We start from the raw sequence: 10699 nt of genomic DNA on the forward strand, positions 1-10699 counted from the left end.
TCGCTTAACCTCAGTCTTTTGAGTAATTGATAGCGCATCAATTTTATTAACAAGATTTTTTTATAATGGAGAAGATCCTCACACCAGCATGCCTGGACTTAGACCATCGGGAGGCGGACGCATCCACCAAGTTTGCTCACTGGCTTAGGTGCTTTGAAAGATTCCTGATCGCCTCCGCTGCAACGCTCAAATCGGATGAGGACAAACTGGATGTCCTGACCTCCAAAGTGAACCACCGAGCGTACTCGGTCATCCAGGACGCGACCTCGTACACGGCTGCTCTCAAGCTCCTCAAGGACCAGTACACGCGCCCAGTGAACGAGGTGTACGCCAGGCACCTCCTGGGGAGTCGTAAACAACAACCTGGGGAATCGACCGAGGAATACCTTCAGGCACTGTCTGTGCTTGGCCGGGCCTGTGGTTGTAAGGATGTAAAGGCCGCCGTGTACACAGAGGAACTTAGCCGGGACGCTTTTGTAGCGGGCCACGGGTCCAATTACACCCGACAGCGACTGTTGGAGCAGAGTGACCTCAACAAGGCCTCTGAACTCGCACTATCATTGGACGCAGTCTACCGGGGCATGGATGCCTACTCCTCTGCACCGTGGACGCCGCGGGGAACGACAGCCTGGGACACGGTAGGACCGTCTCATAGCGCCGTGCCATCACAGCAACGGCCCAACTACCGCAGCAGTGTCCCAAGGCCAGAAATGCTACTTCTGTGGCCAGGCCAAACACCCCAGAGCGCGCTGCCCGGCGAAAAATGCGATCTGCTCGGGCTGCGGGAAGAAGGGACACTACGCCAGCGTCTGCAGGGCCAAAGCCACCCCGAACCCCAGCAGCGCCACGTGCGGGCCGCCATCTTGGGCCTCCCCAGCCATGTGCGAACCACCGGAACAGCAGCCATTTTGGACGCCTCCAGCCACATGGGGATCATGGACGCCGCCATCTTGGACGCCAGCCGGGACGCAGCAGGCCCCCAACACCGCCTCATCTGATACCCGCAGCGACACACCGACCCCTACGCTGGCCTCCGTTACGCTGGACCAAGCAAGACCGCACCAACTGGCCCGGTCCACAATGGACATTAAGGTAAATGGTCACGAAACAACCTGCCTTTTTGACTCTGGGAGCACGGAGAGCTTCATCCACCCCGACACGGTGCGGCGTTGCTCTCTCCCAGTCCTGCCTGCGCACCAGCGGATTTCTATGGCCTCCGAGTCCCAGTCGGCGGACATTGGCGGCTACTGCGTGGTGACACTCTTAGTAGACGGGACTGTGTACGATAATTTTAAACTTCTGGTCCTGCCCCACCTCTGCGCTGCCGTTCTACTGGGGTTAGATTTTCAGTGCCACCTTAAAAGTGTTACGATGGCGTACGGTGGACCCCTCCCCCCACTCACAGTCCGCAGCCAGCAGCTTCCAAACTGCCCGCCGCGCACCAGGTGCAACCTCTCCACACTCAGTCACCACCCCCCCCCCCCCCTCCCAACTGTTTGCTAACCTCACCCCCGACTGTAAGCCCATCGCCACAAAGAGCAGGCGATACAGTGCCGGGGACAGGGTTTTCATTAAAACCAAAGTGGAGCGGCTCCTGAAGGAGGGGATTATTGCACCAGCCCCTGGCGAGCCCAGGTTGTGGTCGTTAAGACCGGCGCGAAGCAGCGCCTGGTCATCGACTACAGCCAGACAATAAATCGCTACACCCTGCTGGATGCTTACCCACTCCCCCGTATAGCTGATATGGTCAACCAGATCGCGCAGTACCGCGTCTTCTCGACCATTGACCTGAAATCAGCGTACCACCAGCTCCCTATCCGCCCTGAGGACCGCCAGTATACTGCCTTTGAGGCAAACGGCCGCCTCTATCACTTCCTTAGGGTTCCCTTTGGCGTCACCAACGGGGTCTCCGTCTTCCAAAGGGAGATGGACCGGATGGTCGATCAAAATGCGTTGCAGGCCACTTTCCCATATCTGGACAATGTGACCATCTGCGGCCATGACGCAAACCTCTCAATTTCTCTGCACCGCCCAACTCCTGAACCTGACGTATAACAAGGAGAAGTGCATATTCCGCACAACCCGCCTCGCCATCCTTGGCTGTGTTGTGGAACACGGAGTCATCGGTCCCGACCCCGACCGGATGCGTCCCCTTATGGAACTCACTGCCCCACTGCCTCAAGGCCCTGAAGAGGTGCCTAGGGTTTTTCTCCTATTACGCCCAGTGGGTCCCCTACTATGCGGACAAGGCCCGTCCGCTGATCAAGTCCACCTCTTTTCCCTTGACGGCAGAGGCCCGCTTAGCCTTCCACCGTATCAAGGAAGACATTGCCAAAGCCACCATGCACGCAGTGGACGAATCCATCCCCTTCCAGGTGGAAAGCGACGCGTCCGACTTTGCCCTGGCCGCTACCCTTAATCAGGCGGGGAGACCCGTGGCCTTCTTTTCACGAACCCTCCAGGGCCCGGAGACCAGACACTCTGTTGAGAAGGAGGCCCAGGCTATTGTGGAGGCTGTGCGTCATTGGAGGCACTACCTGGCCGGAAAACGATTTACCCTGCTCACTGACCAGCGTTCAGTTGCTTTTATGTTTAACAACAAGCAGAGGGGCAAAATCAAAAACGACAAGATCTTGAGGTGGAGAATCGAACTTTCCACCTACAACTACGAGATCTTGTACCGGCCCGGGAAGCTCAATGAACCCCCGGATGCTCTATCGCGTGGCACCTGCGCCAGCGCGCAGATCGATAGACTGCGGGCCCTCCACAATGACCTCTGCCACCCGGGGGTCACCAGGTTCTTCCACTTCATCAAGGCCCGCAACCTGCCTTACTCCATTGAGGAGGTCAGGACCATGACCAGGAACTGCCAAGTCTGCGCTGAGTGCAAACCGCACTTTTATAGACCAGACAGGGCTCACCTGATAAAAGCCACTCGCCCCTTCGAGCGCCTGAGCGTTGATTTTAAAGGGCCTCTCCCCTCCAGTGCCACAGTCATTAAATGTCTGAACGACCTCTTCACCCTGTTCGGTTTCCCCAGCTATACCCATAGCGACCGGGGCTCATCGTTTATGAGCGACGAACTCCGCCAGTACCTGCTCGCTAGGGGTATTGCCACAAGCAGGACCACCAGTTACAACCCCCGGGGGAACGGACAGGTGGAAAGAGAGAATGCGACAGTTTGGAAGGCCGCCCTGCTAGCCTTAAAGTCTAGGGGCCTTCCGACCTCCCGCTGGCAGGATCTGCTCCCCGATGCGCTCCACTCTATTCGGTCACTGCTCTGCACTGCCACTAACGCCACCCCTCATGAGAAAATGTTTGTCTTCCCAAGGAAGTCCACATCGGGGACATCGCTACCGCCATGGCTGACATCCCCAGGGCCGGTCCTACTGAGAAGACACATGAGGACCCATAAAACGGACCCCCTGGTTGAGAGGGTCGACCTCCTCCACGCCAACCCCCAGTATGCTTACATTGCGTACCCGGACGGGCGGGAGGACACAGTCTCCATACGAGACCTCGCACCCTCGGGGGCCCCAGTAACCCACTACCCACTACCACCCCCCCCCCCCCCCCACGATCCAATATCCAACCCCAGCAGACGGCACGCCTGGGCCCCGCGACCCGCTCGACACCCACGAGGACTACACACCAGTGCCCCAGCCTACGCGGGACTCGACGCCGGAAGCTTCACTACCCCTGCCGTCGCCACGTCGATCACAGCGGCAGACAAGACCTCCGGAGAGACTCCAATACACAAACTTTTAATACACTTCACCCCGCCGGACTCATTTTTAAACAAGGGGTGAATGTGGTAAACCACTGTTATACCTGCCTGTGTGGGTGTTTGTATTCCACTGTGTACATGTCTGTACATGCCTCGGCTGACTCCACCCACGAGTCCAGGTATAAAGGTGACTGCTCCACAGTCCCTCTGTATTCTGGACTGGTCGACCACTCGAGGCACACCTTCATTCTCTTGTTAATAAAAGCCTGTTAGTTACTTGCTTAACCTCAGTCTTTTGAGTATTTCCTTGTTAAGTGTGTACAACAACAACTTCCATTACGTAGTAAAACTTCCAATGCGCTTCACAGGAGTGTTGAACAAAATTTGACCGAGCCACATAAGGGGATACTAGGATAGGTAGTCTAAAGCTTGGTCAAAGAGGTAGATTTAAAGAAGAGAGGTGGAGATGTGTAGGGAGGGAAATCGAGAGTTTACAGCCTAGGCAACTGAAGGCATAGCTGCCAATGATGATCGGGGATGCACAAGAGGCCAGAATTGGTGGAAAGCTGATATTTTGGAGGGTTGTAGGGCTGGAGGAAGTTAGAGATGGGGAGGGACAAGACCACAGGGATTTGAACACAAATATCATTGAGGGGAGGGAATCTGTCCTTTCCCGGTCTGGCCTATATGTGAATCCAGACCTACAACAATATGGTTGACTCTTAACTGCCCTCTGAAATGGTCTAACAAGCCACTCAGTTGTACCAAACCGCTACAACAAAGTAACTCCCTCCCTAACCGCACTGTGGGAGTAGCTTCACATGGACTGCAGCAGTTCAAGAAGGCAGCTCACCAGCTTCTCGAAGGCAATTGGGGATGGTTAATAAATGCTGGCATTGCCAGCGATGCCCACATCCTGTGAATGAACTTTAAAAAAAAAAAAAAACTCCGCCAGTGAGTTTGAGGCGGGACTTACGGCAAGACTTAAAGCAAATAGTATTTTACAGCGCATTACAGCAGTTAATTACTCAGCAAACAGCCTATTTAATCAGTCTCTACAAACTACAGCTGACAGAACTCATAACCGAAACTACAGCAAAATCTCCCAATAATAGCAGGATTATTTCTCCAGCAAAATACAGTGAGTGGAGGTTAGTTACATTGAATTTACAGCACAGAAACAGGCCATTTGGCCAAACTGGTCTATGTTTATGCTCCACATGAGTCTCCTCCCATGTCTCTACTACTTGAGATTTGCACTCTTCTATTGCAAAATCGCAACCATTAGCCCCAATTTTAAGACGGTTCTCACTTCAAATATGTTTGTCAATTTCACTATTTAGTTTGATAAGAATGCAGAGCTAGAAACTAACGGAGATATTTACTGTTGCTTAAGAGAGACGAACCACAAAGAAATGTTAAAGACTTACCAGAATGTTATAGGATCTTCAGCGTTGCTACCAGGGTGTTGGGTAAAGTGAAATAGTTAATACAAATTATGTGTGTAAAATCAATCCCAGTCACTTGCAGCAGTGCGGTCCCCAGGCGTGATTGATGGAGGAATTGGCCAGTCAGCTCCATTCTGGCCGATACTTGTGTGACTATATGCAGCCAAAGGAGTTGTGAAGTGTATCTCGGGCCAGCTTGCTCCAATTTAGCCATCCTTCTGAAGCTCTCAAAGCAGGAGGCTTTGCGCAAGGTTCAGCAGCGAACCCCCACCTAAAGTCATGGTCGAAGACCTCGTTTAGGTCGAGGTTTTTTGTGCCGGAAACACTATTGTTTTCTATTTTCCACGGTGGAGTGGGGGGTAGATACTGTTTTTATCGTAGATCTGCTGGCTGTCTTTGCTACTGCAAACCAGGGGTCACAGTCTAAGGATAAGGGGTAAGCCATTTAGGACAAAGATGAGAAGGAATTTCTTCACCCAGAGAGTGGTGAACCTGTGGGATTCTTTACCAAAGAAGGCAGTAGAGGCCAATTCGTTAAATATATTCAAGAAGGAGTTGGATATATTTCTTAAGGCTAAAGGGATCAAGGGATATGGAGAGAAGGCAGGAACAGGGTACTGAATTTGGATGATCAGCCATGATCTCATTGAATGGCGGAGCAGGCTCGAGGGGCCGAATGGCCTACTCCTGCTCCTATCTTCTGTGTTTCTATGCTTTCTTACCCAAGTAGGTTTAGTAATTCATAGCCTAAGCCGCTTGTGTGGTGTTTAATCTGAAGTCAGATTATGTGACACGATATATCCAGTCAGCTAAATATGATGATGAGGGATTCTGTTCGACCCCTGGGCTCACTATAATTACCCAGATATAGGCATGTAAAGGCACACTCTGGTTCAAAGGGAAGGAGGGGGGGTGAAAGAGAGGGGGAAAGGACTCACAGGAGGAGTAAACTTGTTAGTGTGAGGAATGTTAACATTGTCAATTCTGATTTCAGTCTTCATAGACTAATCATCCACGATTCATCAATGACTGGTGCGAACTGTTGCATAGACTGATAATGAACAAATGTTTGCAAACATCTGTTTTTTTCAACAACGGCTTGCATTTATATAGTGCCTTTAACGTAGAAAAACATCCCAAGGCGCTTCACAGGAGTGTTATAGAACATAGAAGATAGGAGCAGGAGTAGGCCATTCAGCCCCTCGAGCCTGCTCCGCCATTCAATGCGATCATGGCTGATCATCCAAATTCAGTACCTGCTTTCTCCCCATACCCCTTGATCCCTTTAGCCTTAAGAAATATATCCAACTCCTTGAATATATTTAATGTATTGGCCTCTACTGCCTTCTGTGGTAGAGAATTCCACAGGTTCACCACTCTCTGGGTGAAGAAATACCTCCTCATTTCTGTCCTAACTGGCCTACCCCTTATCCTTAGACTGACCTCTGGTTCTGGACTCCCCGACCATCGGGAACATCCTTCCTGCATCTAGTCTTGACAAAATTTGACACCGAGCCCCACAAGGAGAAATTAGGGCAGATGACCAAAATCTTGGTCAAAGAGGTAGGTTTTAAGGAGCGTCTTAAAGGAGGAGAGAGAGGCGGAGAGGTTTAGGGCCCAGGCAGCTGAAGGCACGGCCACCGGTGCTGGAGCAATTAAAATCAGGAATAACAACAGAAAATGCTGGAAACACTCAGCAGGTCAGGCAGCATCCGTGGAGAGAGAGAGAGAAACAGTCAGGGATGCTCAAGAGGCTAGAATTAGAGGAGCGCAGATATCTCTGGAGGGGTTGTGGGGCTGGAGGAGATTACAGAGATAGGGAGGGGCGAGGCCACGGAGGGATTTGAAAACAAGGATGAGAATTTTAAAATCGAGGCGTTGCTTAACCGGGATCCAATGTCAAAATGCCAGCCTCACCCAGATGGTGAATAGGGGATAACCATTTGCAGATCAATCTCCCTGTCTGTAGACAAATCATATCTACTTTTTCATTTTATGCTTTGCTAAAGACAACCAGTGTTAGTTTTAACCAGCTATTTGAGAAAGAAAATCCAGCAATCAAATTTTATCACGTCTGAAGGAATTTTTAATTTTTGAATAAGGAAGTCGGCTGTTTCGGGAGCTATTTGTTCTCGATAAAATGGAGCTCTTCTACACTGTTAAATATTTTAACATTTCCGAACATTTTTTGCAGTCCCACCTTTGTCGTGTACATTCCAGTGATTCGGCTTTAACCTGAATATTTTATATGTCCGAAAATTCATATGGACTATTTTTCTTCTCCCTGTTGGCACCAACAATTTGCATTTATGTAGCATCTTTAACGTCGTAAAACGTCCGAAGACATTTTACTGAAATGTCGTGAAGCAAAATTTGACACCGAGCCACATAAAAAGACTTGCATTTCTATAGCGCTTTTCACGACCACTGGACGTCTCAAAGCACTTTACAGCCAATGAAGTACTTTTTGAAGTGTAGTCACTGTTGTAAATGTGGGAAACGAGGCAGCCAATTTGCGCACAGCAAGCTCCCACATACAACAATGTGATAATGACCAGATAATCTGTTTTTTGCTATGTTGATTTGAGGGATAAATATTGGCCCAGGACACTGGGGATAACTCCCCTGATAATAGGACAGGTGACCAAAAGCTTGGCCGAAGAGGTAGGTTTTAAGGAGCATCTTCAAGGAGGAGAGGTAGAGGTGGAGAGGTTTAGGGAGGGAATTCCAGAGCTTAGGGCCCAGGCAGCTGAAGGCACGGCCGGCAATGGTGGAGCAATGAATATCGGGGATGCACGAGAGGCCAGAATTGGAGGAGCGCAGAGATCTCGGTGCGTTGTAGGACTGGAGAAGGGGATAAAGCCATGGTCTTGGGGGCAACCAGAACACATTTTGGTGAGGAGAAACAAGGGTGGAGGTTCATTGTATTATTTCCCCCTCTAGTACTATTCCATCAGCCAGCTCAAAAACTTTTTTGCTGCCTCAGAGCATTTGCCCCTAGTTTGTGATACGGCAACGTTCGGGATGTGCTTTCAGTCGACGCTGGCTTTGGGATTGTGATGCACCGCGATGAGTCGAGAGTTCAGCTGCACCACCACCACCGTCCTGTCATCCCTGTACATTCTGGCCAGCTCCTCGGGCAAGCTGAGCATTTGCGACAGGCGGCCGTGCTCGGTGGCCCCGAGCTCATTGCCACCCAGTGCCTACTGATCAGGTGGGTGGCCGAGTTCTGGTCTCTAAGCCGAGGAGCCACACACGGGCTTTCCTCCCCGAACAGCAGCCAGCTGTGAGTCTGGGCCCACCGTCGCCCGGTATCCCACCGCCGTGACGGGCTGCTGGCGGCGAGGTGCTCCCCCATGATCTTCACGCTTTGCCGGTGCACGACCTCCCACAAGCCGTCGGTGACCGGGATCAGAAACTGGTCTCGGGGCCGCGACCTGTGGCGGGTGACCTCGGCGGTGGAGTGTGTGTGGTAGTTGGTCAGGGAGGATTTTTGGAGAACTCGCTGCCTATCGGCAGCTCCGGCCCACTTTTCAGCACTTGCTTCTGGAGCTCGAAGCTCCACTTAAACTTCACGTCCCTGAAGGGCATCAGAAAAGAAAGACTGGCTTGCATTTCTACAGTGCCTTTCATGACTACCAGACGTCCCAAAGCGTTTACAGCCAATGAAGTACTTTTGCAGTGTAGTCACTGTTCTAATGTAGGAAACGCGACAGCCAATTTGCGCACAGCAAGCTCCCACAAACAGCAATGTGATAATGACCAAATAATCTGTTTCTGTAATGTTGATTGAGGGATAAATATTGGCCAGGACACCGGGGAGTAACTTCCCTGCTGCTCTTCCACATAGTGGTCATGGGATTTTTTACGTCACCTGAGAGAGCAGACGGGATCTCAGTTTAACGTCTCATTCAATAGACGGCACCTCCAACAGTGCAGCACTCCCTCAGCACTGCATTGGAGTGTCAGTCTAGATTTTGTGCTCAAGTCCCTGGAGTGGGGCTTGAACCCACGACCTTCTGATTCGGAGGCGAGAGCGCTACCCACTGAGCCACTGCTGACTCAACAGATGGCCATGCCGGATGACCGTTTTCTCCTTGGCTACGGGATGCTCCGCCCGCATTCTCTCGGCCCCAGCGGGGTTCTGCGCATGTGATCACCGCTCCGAGTCAGAGCGGACCAGGCGCCGTCCCGGTTTCGGTGCCGTCGATGTGCGTGCGCGATGCAGGCCGTGGCCACGGACAGGGCCACCCGTAGCGCGGTGTGATTGATGAACGGATTGTTGGCGCCAATCTGCGCCTCCAGCGAGATGTCGTCGTTTGAAGGCGCGTTTCAAGGCGGTGTTTGTGTTGGGCTGCTTGCCATCCCCCAGGTCAATGTGTTCTTGCCAGTAGGTTCTTAAACTGGTGAAGTATGGGTACGGTAACATAGTGGTTCTGTTACTGGACTAGTAATCCAGAAGCCTGGACTTAATGATCCAGGGACTTGAATTCAAGTCCCGCCAAGGCAGCTGGGGAATTTAAATTCAGTTAATTAAATAGATCTGGAATTTTAAAAAAGCTGGTATCATGGTGTAGAATGGTGACCATGAAACTATCGGATTGTTGTAAAAAGCCCATCTGGTTCACTAATGTCCTTTAGGGAAGGAAATCTGCCGTCCTTACCCGGTCTGGCCTATATGTGACTTCAGACCCACAGCAATGTGGTTGACTCTTAAACTGCCCTCTGAACTGGCCCAGCGAGACACTCAGTTGTACCAAACCGATACGAAGAATCACCATACGGACTGCAGTGGTTAAAGAAGGTGGCTCACCACCACCTTCTCGAGGGCAATTAGGGATGGGCAATAAATGCGTTCCTGTTGAACACCCCTACCAACATGTCTCGGCTCTGCAGGCAGCTGGCTGTGCTGCACCTGTCCTCGCTGGGGTTGTTGGAGGCCAACTGGTTGCTGTCGAAGCCTAGCACTGAACTGGCGTTTCTCCCGTCAAACTTCCGCCACTTTGAAGCTGTTCTGGTTGCTCTTCTGGATGCTGTTGATCTGCGGGAGGGGTGAGCTGGTGGGGCTGAGGCTTGGCTCTGTAGCTTCTAGCGAGCTGGAGTGGGCCTGGCCCCCTGTGGATTGCATGATGCTGGGAGAGTTTCCATTGCAAAGATCCCAGGCTCAGCATCACCGAGCAGATTGGCTGCTGGGTGAGTATGCTGAACTGTGGATTCCTCTGGATTTCCCAACGTGATGAATACAAACTAGTATATTGGCCACTCCCAACATTTCCTTCAGTGTAGTCAAGTCTCCATCGGCTTCTTGAGCATTGAGGCTGTGATGGTATTCTCCCTCATACAGGAATCATCATTTAGAGAGAGCAGTGCACTGTGAAAGTTACTATAGGTATCAACTGTGGCGCAGTGGGTAGCACCCTCACCTCTGAGTCAGACGGTTGTGGGTTCAGGCCCCACTCCAGAGACTTGAGCACAAAAATCTAGGCTGACACTCCAGTGCAGTACTGAGGGAGTGCTGCAGTGT

General features: G+C 51.6%; 1 pseudogene; it reads right to left on the minus strand.

Moving 5' to 3' along the window:
• Nucleotides 1–7281: 7281 nt before the first annotated feature.
• Nucleotides 7282–10495, minus strand: LOC147108890 (pyruvate dehydrogenase [acetyl-transferring]-phosphatase 1, mitochondrial pseudogene; annotated as a pseudogene).
• Between the last annotated feature and the right edge of the window lie 204 nt (nucleotides 10496–10699).

This window comes from Somniosus microcephalus, chromosome 13 (assembly GCF_052327205.1).
Source record: "Somniosus microcephalus isolate GS21.2 chromosome 13, FLI_Smic_1.0, whole genome shotgun sequence".
In the NCBI taxonomy this organism is placed as follows: Eukaryota; Metazoa; Chordata; class Chondrichthyes; order Squaliformes; family Somniosidae; genus Somniosus; species Somniosus microcephalus.